This window comes from Dermacentor andersoni, chromosome 3, assembly GCF_023375885.2.
Source record: "Dermacentor andersoni chromosome 3, qqDerAnde1_hic_scaffold, whole genome shotgun sequence".
Taxonomy (NCBI): domain Eukaryota; kingdom Metazoa; phylum Arthropoda; class Arachnida; order Ixodida; family Ixodidae; genus Dermacentor; species Dermacentor andersoni.
In genome coordinates, this window is record NC_092816.1 from 197,693,204 (window position 1) to 197,708,101 (window position 14,898).

Here is a 14,898-nt window from a genome sequence, read left to right on the forward strand (position 1 = left end):
CAAGGACAATTACGTAAACTACTCGCGGCATTCGCAGAAGATGAATCTGTTTACGTGAAGAAACCAAATGGGGCGAGAATCAACAGAAGGGCAGTTTTTCCGGCGCTTTAATTATCCTTTATTTTTTGCTCCCAGTAACCGCTGACGAATCACAAATGCAGTAATAAGAACTTCTCGCACTAGCTTACCGTGACGTCATGGATTTGGACGGCATCTGTAGAGGCTAGTTAACGTTTCTTTTTTTTTTTTAATACTAACCACAACTGCATCTTTTCCGACGTGTGGAACGCCCTGTACCACATGGTATAGAAGCGTGGGCGCAACCCGCGACTAAACAGCATTGGAGCACCGACCGAACATTACTGATAGAATCAGCAGGCGTGCGTGGACCGTCAGGACCAGCAACGCCAAGTTTACGGGTCCGAGCTGGTAGAGCAGGTGCTCCCGAGGTGCGAGGCCGCCCACCTCGGGCGAGTAACAGCCGGCTCAAATTATTGAGAAATGTCTTTTCTCTCTTTCCTTCTCTCTCGCTAATTGGTAAAAGTAAGCTACATTATTTTACCGGACCAAAGCTTGAAACAACGGCGCTATAACGTAAAACTATTCCAATCTGTTTTTATTCGAATCTTCTTATTATAGTCTTCTTATTCCAAATTAACGTAACCACCCACAAAAAAATCGGGCGATGAGCCGCAACGATGTCTGAACATCCAATGTAACGCTCCCCTCGTTTATAGGAGGTCACTTTTGTTTGCCTTCAAAATGAATAAAATTGCCTACATTGAGAGGTCTTGCTTATCTAATTGGCTAAAAAGAGCCGAGAAGCACGCTGAAGTGGAGAGGGTTTCGATGGGACTGAGCGAGCGCAGTGAAAATAGATAACCGGAAGAGTAAGGTGTTACCAGCGCCTGCGATTGGTCCGCTTCTCCTTACTTAGCCTGCGGTGGATGGATGAAAATCCTTTGGGTACCGGGAAATCGTGGGTTGCACTTGAATGAAATGGCTGATTCACTCACACGAGCATCGCCCAACGGCCCTATCACATCTGTTTTGCCAGATATTTCTGTACCGCGGCTAGGTACAGAAATTTCTCTATATCTCAAAACTCTCCAATATCCATGCTAACACCGCCTTCTGAATTCCACCGATTTGGGTTCTCAAGGAATAATAATTGCTGTCCTTCAAGATTATTGGAAGTCTCTTTTACAAAACTGAGATCTCGTATACCTCCTCTAAATTTTTCTTACACAGGTCTGGTCCCGCTATGCCCCCTCTATGTCCTTCTTGCAGTGCGCCTGAAACTATCCAACATTATTTTCTCTCGTGCCACCGCTTTCAAAGACAAAGAAAACTATTAGAATACTCCTTTATCAAACTTTGGCTATCGCTAACCTCGGCAACGATGCTTTCTTTTGGGGTGACTTCACTGGGATCCAGCCACAGGGATGCTTTTCTTGCAGTTTACAATTTTATTAGAGAGACAAAAGGAGTACCTTGCTGAATTTCTGAAATTATCAATAATTTCTATTATTTCATTTCTTTACGTTAACTTATTTTGCCAAACTTCATAACAATATTTTCATTACACTTCTAAATTGCACTTCTATAGTCCCACGCTCTACTATTTAAATCTAGTTTAGCTTTACTTCTAAGCATACGGAAAACTTCCTGCTTCTTGGCCAATCCCCCATAGAGGGTATGCGCCACTGTCTGGAATACAAGAGAAGACAAGACAAGGCGCTGCTGTGGGCGGCCACTAGATGCTCGTCGGAACGGCCAAATGGAATGACGCACTTCAGCAGGCAGCTCCGGGTCCGACTTTCACACTCCGCCGTCATAAGATTACGTTTTTTGGGCGAGCTGCGCGACGCGTACTCGTCATGAGTTCCGCGAACCCGACTCTCGCAAACACCGCGAACAGCCAAGCTGACCGTCCTGCGCCTCGAGAACGACCTACGCCCGGGGGTGGAGCCACTGACGGGCCTGGAGGCCCTCGGCGACTTCGAGGCAGCGGCCCGTCGTCCGCAGCCCTGACGCTGGTTTCCATCTTAGCGAGGATTGTCGTGGCGCTCACGGTGGTGCCGTTGGCGCGCGTCACTCTTCCAGACGTGTACTTCATAGTCAAGGACAGCGTCACCGAACAGGCAAGTCGCACGAGGGAACACTCTCTCCAAAACGCGTGCTCGCGCCGCGCCATATGTACTCGTTCATGAGACGCAGAAATGTGGCCTTGCGAGTGTACCCTGCGTCATAGATGTACGGGTCCTTCAAAAAATATCCCTGCCATATTATTTTTAATGTAAGTAGCACTCTTAGAGTGCCTCATCCTGTCCGGCTCTGTCTGTGTTTGTAACCATTTTCCCGCCATTTTTGGCCGCGTGGTCTAATGGTTGGAGCATTCGGCTGCTGTGATGAGGAAACTGGGCTCGAAACTAATCGTCGGGTCACGGGTAGGGGCACTGCGTCTGTGCCGCTCATCAGTTAACGCGTTTCACGCTAACTTGTCTTACTGGGTATGCGTCACTGCTTGTGTACTACTCTTCAATAAACCTCGATTACTCCGACTTGGGTCTCGGCGTATGTGAAACTGAGTGTGTGCGAGGCATCAATGAACCACATTAATATTAATTTGGGTCAGCAGGTATGCGCAGATGGTTATGTTCCACTCCTCGGTGAACCGTCTTGACGCCAACTTGGTGTCAAGGACATTAATAGGCGGCGCTTAGTTTGGGCCGCTATTCCACGGCAAAAAAAAAAAGAACTATTTGAAATGTTTCTGGTGCTTGGCGGAATGAAACGCGTCTCATATACAGGGTGTCTCAGCTTACTTTAGCCAGAGTTTAAACATATGCGAATGCCACGTAGCTGGACAGAAGCAAGATGATGATGTTTGCCGTCGCTTGGAGATACTCAAACGATCTTTCATTCCGCGTAATTAGATAATTCGTGTGAATTAATTAATCAGCGTCTCAAATATTATAATTGGATGCAAAGTATCCATGACAAAATCGTAGAGCGACATGAAAAACTCCAGCTATAGCTTTCTGTTGCTCAATACGTGCCACATAAAGGTGTTTTTTTCGAGCGTAAAAGAAGCCCGCAAATTAATGCAAAATTGCCGCGTGACTGGCCGCTCGAGGCACCTTGCGTGTTTTCGCGGGCTGCTTTCACGCTCGAAAACGCATTTTTATGTAGCATGTATTGAGCGACAGAAAGCTGTATCGGTAGTTTTTCATGTGGCGCTACAATTTTCCCATTCATACTTTTCATCTAACTGTAAAATTTCAGAAGTTGATTAATTCATTGAGACTAATTATCTCATCATGCGGAATGAAAAAAATAACCAGAATTTGAAGATCTGCAAGCGTTCGTAAACAACATTACCTTGGTTCTATCCAGCTACGTGGCATTCGTATGATTTTAAACTCTGGCTAAAGTTAGCTGGGACACCCGGTATATTCACACAAGCCCCACGCGCAAATTTCATGGCGACGCCATGGCATAATTGCATAAAGCGCAAGGCACCATGGTGGGATTTTGCGTGCGATCCGTCATGCGGCGCGTCGTGTCCGACTTTCCGCATACGACGGTTCGAGCTAAGCGGAGCGGAAGAGCGAATGCGCATGCGCCGTCCGCTTAGCCGTAAGCGGGCTAGCAGAGCGAGGAACACGCTCCGCTTAGAAGCTGCCTGAGCGGAGCGTACTGAGCAGCGCTTTGGCTAACGTTGGCGTCAGAAAGGATTGGATTGGCTGCAGAAAGCAAGCGCGCTGGCTATCATGTGGCGTTCCCCAAGATGGTGTTTTATTTTCGATTGGATAAAATGCACCGGTAACGCATTACAAGCGCACGTCTAGATACTTCATGGAGAAATAGTATATATATATATATATATATATATATATATATATATATATATATATATATATATATATATATATATATATATATATATACACGTTTTACTCTATAAAAGTGATCAATAGGGGTTTTTATTTTTTTTCATTAGCCTGAATTTGGCCAGGGGGCGCTGCAACTACGAAAGGTCCGCTCCACTACGCTAAACGTATAACTAAAGCGTGAAAATCGCCCGCGCTCCGCTGCGGCTTAGCCGGGTGGCTCGGAGCGGAGCGTACCGTAAAGACGCTCAACTACAACACTCTAATAAAGTGTTTAGTTGAGCGTCTTTACGGTACGCTCCGTTCCGAAAATCGACCGCCGCTCCGCTTTGGTTTAGCGGGGCGCTAAGCCAAACCGGAGCGGCGGTTGATTTTTACGTTTAGCGTAGCGGAGCGGACATGTTTCGTAGTTTCAGCGTCCTTTGGCCAAATTCAGGGTAATGATAGAAAATAAAAACACCTAATGATCACTTTTATACAGTAAAGGGCATTTATACAACTTATTTGTCCATGAAGTATCTAGACATGCGCTTGTAATGCGTTACCGGTCCCTTCTTTCCAATGGACAATAAAGCGCAGTCTTGAGGAGCGCCCAGTGATAGCCAGCGAGCTTGCTATCCTTTCTGACGCCAACGCTAGCCAAAGCGCTTCGCAGTACACTCCGCTGAGGCAGTTTCTAAGCGGACCGTGTTCCTCGCTCTGCTAGCCCACTTACGGCTAAGCGGACGGCGCATGCGCATTCGAGTTTCCACTCCGCTCAGCTGCTGAGCAAAGCGTAAACATGCTCAACTAAAACGCTATAATAGGTACCACTGAGCGAGCGGCGCGTAGATCCACCTGGAACCGGAGCCCCTGCATTGACACTCGGAATACTGCGTGACTTCGCACAGAGAGTGAAAGAAAAATTGAGTGAAGAAAACGCTTAAGCTTCGCCTTTAAGAGTTGAACGCGCCAGCATTCAAGAACCCCTTACTGCTTTTCATGCTTCCCGGCAACTTCAGCTTATGTAACCGCAACGTTTACCGGGAAACACTGGCGGCCAACGCTATGCACGAAGGCAAGCTTTCTGGTAGAAACGCGTCCTTTTGCGTGGCTCGATCTCCCGTTATTGTGTCGCACTTTTAATTTTTCAGTCTGAGAAGTGCTAACATAAAGATATGCGCTGTCGGGTTTTTTCTTTTTTCATAACATTTGTTGGTAGGCTGCCACTCACAAAATTCCGAGGAATAACTTTGTAAAGAATGAAACACAAGCTGTGAGCAACTTTGATTGTGTAACCGTGGTTAGGTAGGCGTGGTTCAGAATTTGGTACGAAATTATTTTTGCCCGACGCCACCAGATTTTCTGCGACACGGGCCCTTTAACGCTATCGCGTTAAAACGTGTTCGCAGAGCTAGCTCGTTTTAAACAAACGATGTCAATATAAACAAGTCTATGCCGACAGAGTAGACACGTTTTTGCAAGGCCGCGTTCGGAGTTTCGGCTCTGTTGACAGCCGCTGATGGCTAGAAGTCGGTGGGCATAGCTTGCTGGGCCGTCGATTCGTATGTTAAAAGACACCTAACCAGGTCTGGCAATTTTGACCTGTCAAACGCAGATGACACAATGCGCGCGAACGATCTTGTTTGCAAAAAAATTACATCGCTACGCGCCGCGGATAGGTCGGAAATTTCAATCCGAACGCCGTTTTCCCTTCTTCTCCCGACCGCTGTGCTCCAAGCCGGACGGTGACGTACTCGCGTCCCTGCACCTACGTACTCGGGTCGCTCTTGGTGACGCGTGATTTCGAGAATTATTCAAGGCACCATCTGTTATCTGTGTGTTATGTTGCTTGAATTGACGAAATGAAGTTTAGAGGAAAAATAAAAGACAGAAGTGGAATGTCTGCGTGTTTTTGTTTTACTTCGCACCGAACCAAGAGAGGTGTACTTCAACTTCGTCTGCTTGTTCTCACGGTCGGGAAGTCACGTGCGCACGTGCCGAAACTACGCCATTTTCTACCGTGTTCAAGCGCCCATGATCATGCTCTGCGATCCGCTTGCTCTGCCTCAGTATTTGTGTACCACTGAGTTATACCGCTACTCAGGTGTCCTCGTGCACAGCGTGTACAATCGTGCGCTGCGCGAAACCAGACAATCACAACAGCTCGTGCGCAGCGCCGCAAAAAAAAAAGGAAAGAAGGAAAGCGAGGAGAAAAAAATTAAGGCGGGGCCTGTCCCGTATGCGTCACGCGATCCTCAAGGTCCGGCATGGGAGAACGCAAGGAAGGAATTTTGCTTATGGAGGCTACACGGGGTGAGTGGAGAAAGTGTCTCGCTATGCACGCCTCCTGAAATCATGGGTTCGCAGCACTGAAATATTTCTATTTCGGCTATTATTGAGCCGATTTGAATTCTATTTTTTTTTTTTTTTTTTTGCGGCAGGACACTCCCTAGAGGACACGTAACAACCTTCATTTTATAGCCTAACTTTGCTATGTGGCCTGGTGAGGGGTGGAGTGGAAACCGCTGGAGTGGAAATGATGTTTCGAAGGTTAAGCTGCACAGGAGGACCACTATAAAACTATAAATTAGTGATAAAAAATGGCGAAGAAGCCCTTTTCACACACTTCCCACGACTTAATAAACCTCCTTGGTTAATCCTGGCTTATGTTACCAGACGAATACTTATCTAAGTATATCTTTGTATTACTGGTTTTAGTGTGAAATTTCGATATCCTGGCATTTTGTATTGGAAAGAACATCACCAATATTCAGGAGAGCTTATTATTTTCGTTAGGAACCACTAGCGTTTAGGTTCTAATTAACCTGGCATTACAATAACACAGCCAAATCATATAATCTGTAAGCGGAGATCATCCGACAAGGCTCTATTTCAGGTGAAGGAGGTGCATGCATTGGCTTCACCTTTCCTGTAAGAAGCTACGGGAACTTCCACTCCAGCATATTTTCTTTAACCTCCTTGGTCAAATGCCACGCTGATGGCGCTTGCGATACGATTACATGCGGCTCGTAAAGAAGCGCGTATGTTGAACAGCACAACGAGTACAAAATTTGTTTCGCGCTTAAATCGCAATACATTCGATCTTATCTACGCCGACGGAAGCGAACGAGCAAGTCACGCGAGCTTGCGATCGCTGGGAGACAGTATTGACCCTTTTCGGGGAGCAGTTTGTTCTAGAGAAACGAGATAGCGCTTTTTCCAAGGCTCCGTGGCGGAGACGAAAGCAATTTTTCTTACTTAAATAGCCAATTTTCTATTTTTCGTGTGTACAGGTGTGTTCCGTGTATATATATTTGGTTTTGTAGGATTGTAAGAGTGTCCTTGATCGCCACCTGTTTCAGCACGTGCAACCGTGTGCGACGTTAAGCCTTTATGGTCTTTAAATAGTGGTTAAGAAGTACCAAGAATATTAGCTATTAGTGGTTTTAGTGTGTGCCTTGGTATCGCAAATATTGCTTTGGTAGAACAGTGAGAGCGTGGCCAAGAGCGAACACGTGTCATACCTTAATGCTGTGCGGCATTTATTGCTCCTCTAACATTAGTGATAGTTGCTTTGCGGAATTTGAGGACGTTATGTTCTGTGCGTATCGGTCTTTGCTAGAAGGCACGTTCTCTGAAAGCTTCGGTGTTTGCCTTAGATAAACCTAAATGGCAAGAAATACCTTAAAGTGTACAGTGTTCGGGGGGCCCCTCAAGGTAGAGGAGGGCAAGGATATGTATGGAGAGGAAATAGAATCAATCGGCAGACACTGTGATATCGATGCTAGGCAAAATAAAATGGAGGATTTCCAATATAAGCTTTTGAAGAGCTCAAAAATGAGTTAAATATAGAACTTGATGCACGGAAGCCTGTGAATAAAATTCAAACAGTGGAGGAAACGCTCAACAGGGCTGCCATCGGGAAGGACAAGGTTCGTGACAATAGAACGCAGTCTCCCGAGGCGGCAGGACAGGCTTTCTTGATCACCGACGCTGGAATTCTGCGGCCGACATCCGTTATCCTTACCTTGAGCTCATGTGGCGTCCATCTCGATCACGTAAACACGATCTTTCCCATAACCCCAAAAAGAGAAATCAAATGGAAAGAGGTCAAGGGAGCATGCCGGCCAATTTACAGGCCCGTGCCTTCCAATCTATTGCGCATGAAATGTCGCATCCAGACAGTTTCGTGCTTGGCTGCTGCTGCGTGCTGGCGCCCCTTCCTGCTAGTACCACAGGCGTGGAAGACGTGAAAGCGGGACTTCGCTGAGAAATTCATCCACGACTCATTCAAGGATTTCGTCCACGTAACTCTATCCAGTCAGTGTGTAATCGAAGAAAGTTCATAATAAATTAAATAAGGGGTCTTACGTGCCAAAACCACGATCTGATTATGAGGCATGACGTAGTGGGGGCTCCGGAGATTTGGACCAGCCGGAATTCTTTAACGTGCACCTAAATCAACGTAAACGGGTGTTTTCGTATTTTGTTCTCATCAAAATGCGGCTGCCGTGGCCGGGATTCGATCCTGTGACCTCGTGCTTGGCCGCCCAACATCAGTGATCGAAGAAGATCGCGCGACCTGTTATGACACCGGCGTAAATTCTGAACCACACATTGAACGACCATTGGTACCGGTGCCGAGTGCCCTTTACCCAGTGTGGATTGGAGTCACAGCAAAGTGTGCGTAATGCAAATTTACCTGGTCATCATCATCATCATCATCATCAGCCTGGTTACGCCCACTGCAGAGCAAAGGCCTCTCCCATTCTTCTCCAACTACCCCGGTCATGTACTAATTGTGGCCATGTTGTCCCTGCAGACTTCTTAATCTCATCCGCCCACCTAACTTTCTGCCGTCCCCTGCAACGCTTCCCTTCCCTTGGAATCCAGTTCATAACCCTTAATGACCATCGTTATCTTCCGTTCACATTACATGTCCTGCCCATGCCCATTTCTTTTTCTTGATTTCAACTAAGATGTCATTAACTCGCCTTTGTTCCCTCACCCAATCTGCTATTTTCTTATCCCTTAACGTAGCGCCCATCATTATTCTTTCCATAGTTCGTTGCGTTGTACTCAATTTAAGTAGAACCCTTTTCGTAAGCCTCCAGGTTTCTGCCCCGTACGTGAGTACTGGTAAGACAGCTGTTATACACTTTTCTCTTGAGGGATAATGGCAACCTGCTGTTCATAATCTGAGAATGCCTGCCAAACGCACCCCAGCCCATTCTTATTCTTCTGATTATTTCAGTCTCATGATCCGGATCTGCGGTCTCTACCTGTCCTAAGTAGATGTATTCCCTTACCACTTTCAGTGCCTCGCTACCTATCGGTCGTTTCTGCAAAAATTGGCTTCATCTGTGCACGTGATGTTGCTCAAGAAGTCCTGGGACTCATCGGCTTTTGTGAAGACCCAATCTGAAAATTCTAGACGCTTCCGCAGGTCCATATCTTCCAAGCATTGGTACAGGTTAATGTGGTACGGATGAAAGGTCGAGCCATTTATAATCCTCCAAGCGGATTACTTCGAAATTGGTACCTGGTTGGCCAGGCCCCACCCTCTAGTCCCGGCCAGTCTTCTTTTTTTTTCCAGTCCCGACGCCGTCGCCGTCGCCGTCGGTGTTGGCGTCACCGTGAGGTTACGTATAAGTGAAAGCGTGTGAGGGTGAGCCGGCGAACGCGGTTCAAACTCGCGCGCGCAAGCGAGGAACGCGGCCCGGATGCATGCCCTCTGCTGTGGCGCGTGAGGCAGTGGGATCAGGCGAGGGTGGAGGGTCGTGCTTCTCCGGCGGCTGCTAGGGTGCCTCGATGTTCTGCTCGCCCGCTGCCCCATACAAAGTGGAGACAACAGCGGCGTTTACTACGACATTGACACGCGAATCGTGGACACCGCAGTATACGCCTTTGGCAGGCGCCGTAGGGATGGTGGTGGTGGTGAAAAACTTTTATTGCTCTCAGACGAGAAGCGCATGGAGGCACGCACATGGGCCGGTCGTTAAGGGCCCGGCCCTTAAAATACCGGGTGGAATCCCTAGCACGGGACCCCAGTGGCGTTGGCGCTGCACGGGCGCGCTCGACCTAGGCCCTTTGGGCCTGCAGGTCATAGCAGCCGAGCAGGGTCGCCTCCCAGTCCTCCCGAGTGGGGCTGGGGTGAGGGGCAATAGCTGGGTTAGATGGGCAGGCCCACACCATGTTGTAGATGTCCGAAGACTTCTCCGCACAGTGCGGGCAACTGCCCGTGAAAGAACAATCAAAATGTTTGAGTGCTGCCGGGCACAGCAGAGTGTTCGAATAGAGACGAAGTAGAAGCCGCTCCTCCGTCTTAGATAGCCCTTTACTCGGGCGAGGGTAAAGGCTATGGCCAGATTGATAATGCAGGACAATGTCTTTAAAAAAATACGCGGGATTGAATTCAAGATCCTGATCTAGGGGGTCGAGAAAGGAAGCCCGGAGAGAGAGCGCGCGGGCGGCGGCATCGGTTGCCTCATTCCCCTCGAGAACCATATGAGCAGGTGCCCATACTACGTTTTGGTGAGCGGGGTACCCGGTGTAGGTGCAACTTTGAAGTAGTCGGTAAGCCAAGTATGGAGCCCAGCCTTGCTCGACGTTCCGAGAGGCCCCTCGCGAGTCGGAGATAATTGTTTTGGAATCAGAGTGGGTAGCAGCCAGTGAAATGGCGACCTCCTCCGCATGAGTTATGTGGCGGGCGCGAAATGTAAGCCCGTTAACTGTTTTGGACTGGTGGACGACTGCGGCCGTGTACCATCCCCTATGGTGGGGGCCGGAGGCGTCCACGTAATAAGTGCCGGGTTTCGACCCATAATGGCGGCCCAGGGCTTCCGCCCGCGCCAGGCGCCGACCATTATGGTCCTCACGTGTCATGTTGTTAGAAAGAGGGCGTACGTGGAGGGCGCATCTCCACTCTAAAGGGAGTCGCACTCACTCTTCCATAAGGGTGGTGTGTTGGATGTGTATTCGGGCAAGGAGGCGGCGACCCGACAGTGTCTTAGAGAGGCGTGGGTATTGGTTAGTTAAGTGAGCCTCTCGGAGCTCCCGGAACGTGTTCACCATGCCTAGACCCAGGAAACGCTCGTTGGAGGCGTTCACGGGCAGATCGAGGGCTCTCTTAATAATTTTGCGGAGGATGACTTCGAGTGCATCCTCGTCTTGTTTCCGAAGGTGGAGGTAAGGAGTCGAATATAATATTCCACTGCTCACGAATGCATGCGCCAGCCGCAAGGCGTCTTTGCACCGCAACCCCCTGCGTTTGTTGGAAACCCGGCGGACCATGCGGCTCACCTGGTCCCCTACCTTACGGAGCTGGGCCAGGGTAGTGTTGGACCGTCTATGTTGATCAATGAAAAGCCCTAGTACCTGGACTTCTGTGTGTTCAGGAATTGGTCCTGTCTCCAGAAAGAGCTCAATTTTGGCTGTACACTTTGGTGAGGGGCGTATGTGTACAAATTCAGACTTTTGATGGGAGCATTGCAGGTCACAGTGGCGAGCATAACGGTCCACTATGGTCGCCGCTTGTTGCAGGTTGGCCTCAATGTGTCCGAGTGAGCCCTGCGTGGCCCACAGGGTGATGACGTCGGCATACAGCGCATGCTGCACACCAGCGACAGCACCCAATTGGGCCGGCAGGTGCATCGTAGCCAGATTGAATAGGAGAGGATACAGCACTGCACCCTGTGGTGTTCCTCTGGTTCCAAGTCGGAAGGGTCCATGTTCAGTGTGCTGGATTTTAATGTAGGAGTCACGATCTGTCAAAAATTGCCGAATGTATCTGAACGCGTTGCGTCCGCAGCCGGTTTGTGAAAGATGGGTGAGTATTACCTCTTGAGTAACGTTGTCGAAGGCCCCCTTCAAGTCCAGGGCGAGTACGACCTTATCGTTGTGGGGGCATTCGACCGGGTCAAGGATGTCTCGATTGAGTTGTAGCAGAACATCCTGTGCGGACCTGTGCGGGCGAAATCCGGACATGGAGTCTGCGAAGATGTGTTGATTTTCCATGAACTCGGACAACCTGTCACGCACCATCGTCTCCATTAGTTTGCCCACACACGAGGTGAGAGAGATGGGGCGAAGGTTGTCCGTGTTGATGGCCTTGCCAGGTTTGGGAATGAAAGTGACCAGAGCGGTTTTCCAATCGTTGGGGAGTGGCGCGTCCCCGAGCCAGATTGAGTTGATGTAATCCAATAAGTTCTGGTAGGCCGGGTCGGGTAAATTAGCGAGTAATTTGACTAATTTTGTCCCGACCCGGCGCTGTGCCACGTTTCATTTTCGCCAGGGCTGCCCGCAAATCGTGGAGCTGGAACGGCTGATCCAGCTCAGCGTTCGCCGAACCTGCATAAGAGTACGCCGATCCGCAGGGGTCCTGGGTAGTGCACAAGTATTGGTCCCGTAACTTGTGCGCTAGCTGAGTTGTGTTGCCGTGAAAACTGTGTATGGCACGTTGTAGATGTTTATGAGTTTCTGTGCGTGTCTGCGTTGGGTCGATAAGGGCGCGGAAGACCCGCCAGGTATTCCTGCTGGACATCTGCCGCGCCGCCGTGTTGCAACGATCCACCCAGTTGGCGTCTGCGAGCTGGGCCGCATACTCGGCTGCCCGCTGGGTGAGCTCGGCAATTCGAGCCCTAAGTTTGCGGTTATGCTTTTGTCGGCGCCACCGGCGGACGAGGCAATGCCGCGCTTCCCAGAGGTGAAGGAAGTGGTTATCCACGTCCGATACCGCCTCGGTAAGCTGAATTTCGGTGTCGATGGAGCGAAGGCTAGAAACCAATTGTTGGGACCATGACTAGTAGCCTTGCTCGAGTATAGATGTCGCTGTGTTGTAATTTTGCCTAAACTTGGTCCAATCTGGGAGTCGGGCCTGTGTTGTGAGTTTTGCTAATGGCTTGGTCCGAATTGTAGTGTTTAGGATGCAGTGGTCGCTACGGAGGGTTTCCGCTGTGTTGACCCAGCGTGCATACTGAATGTTGCGGGTAAAGGTCAAATCCGGACACGTATCCCGTGTCACGGAATTGCCTATACGGGTTAAGTGGACGGGGTCCATGTGAAGAGCGAGGCCCAACGTTGAGGCAAGCTCCGCCAACTTGCGTACCCGTTTCTCTTCACGCCGGTACCCCCAGACTCGACTGGGGGCGTTGAAATCGCCAACAATCAAGAGGGGGTACCGAAACGCAACTCTTAGCGCACGGCTAAAAATGCCGGAGAATGATACATTCGGCAATTTGGGTGTGCAGTAGACATTTAGAATGTGCAATGGTAAGTCCTGTTTGCGGAGGGGGAGGAGAGTCACCATTACATGGGAAAAGTCAAGGTGGAGGTCTAAGTCGACCATATTTGCAGTATAATTATTATGAACGCATATACAAGACGAGGGGTCCTGCTGAAACGTCGTATAGTTTGTTAAGGTGGCGCCCCTTCCTGGCTCTTGAAGGGCCACCACGGCGGGCATATGCTCAAAAGTTGAATGGAAAAGCCGAAGGTTGGCCCGCTTAGTACGAGACCGTAGTCCTCGGCAGTTCCATTGAGTTACAGTGACAGGTTATGTCAATTTAGATAAGGGGGAACGCCTACACCGAGGTTGTCTCGCCATGTTCGGATTTAGGGGTTAGAGGGGGGAAGGTAGGTGTCCCGGAGCCAGCAACCAGGGGCTGAAATTCAGTTCCTGATAGGGGGCTGCTGTCCTCATCATCTTCCAGATCCATTGCTCGACGCGACGATTTGATGGGCCGGCCGGATACATATTTAAGAGGACCGGCCCGGCGAGACGTGCGGAGGAGATTCGCGACATGTTGGGCAATCATGGTAGGAAGGGCCTCCATGACCTTGGCAATGAGGCGTTCCATTGCCGTCCCGATAAGGGTGTCGAATTTGACGTTAAGACGGGCTTCAAGATTGGCCACAGAGGCGTCCGACGTCACCGGCGCCGTTGCATCGCTCTGCAAGGCACCACAGGCAGGGATAGTGCGTAGGTGGGGCTGCACTTGGACAATCTCCGAGTTGTAGTTCACTGTCCGGGGCCTCACTCTTCCGGCAAAAGTCAGGCGAGCCTTATTGGAGGTTCCTTGGAGGTTCCAAATTTACGAATTTCTAAGACGGTGTCATGCCTCCACTGGATACCGTCTTTCAGAGTTTCCCCTGTTTCTTGATTTGCCACAGTGATGACGCCGTAGCAAATTTCTTCGCCATTTTGCTTGAAATGGCCCCGCAGTGGCACGTCTCCCTGAGCCGATTTGAACACGAAATCCCCAACCAGGCGGTCCGCCACGTAGGCGTTCTTGGTGCTCGCAATGAGTAGATTTTGCTCGCGGGAAAAGACGAAGCTGAGTTCCGCCGCCATTTGCGCGCCGAGATAGGCCTGCAAGGCCAGGCCCAGCTCACCATATTGGAAGGCACTCCCGATGACCACAGCGGCTCGGGGCTTGATGATCACGATGAAATCGTCGGGTTGGAACTTGGGGAGAGGTTTGGGCCTCCATGTTGATTTAAGTTGGCGGTCCTTGGCCACACGCGAGACGGGACCGTGCTGAGGTGAGGTCGACTTGCCGTTTGTCGTTGTGGCGTCTGCCGTCATTTTGGCGTTCCGGCGCTGAGGGCGGCTCTCAACGAGACGCAGGAGATTTTCGTTCCGGAGCTGGTCCGATGTTGCCGAATTGGGTTCCTTGGCTTGAGGAATCGTCGACCAGGCCATGGCCTCCGGGTCGTAGCCGCGTTGAGGTGGGGAGTTCACCATGTTGGTGCGGAGACGGCTTCTTCGACGCCCGGTGCCGGTGCAGCCGTTAGGCTTAGCGGCGGCGTTGCCAAGCACGAGTGAAAGCCCGCTCTAAATTGGCGAAAAATTTGCCCACCTGGATCAAAGTGATGTCCCTGTGTGCCGGGCAACTTGCTGCGTTCGATGGATGCAAAATTGGCAGGGTTTGACGAATTGGTCCGTGGCTCCTGTCGAAAATGACGGAGCCGAGGTGACATGCGTCCGATCGCTTCACTCGCCGGACGCGGTCCCCCCGCT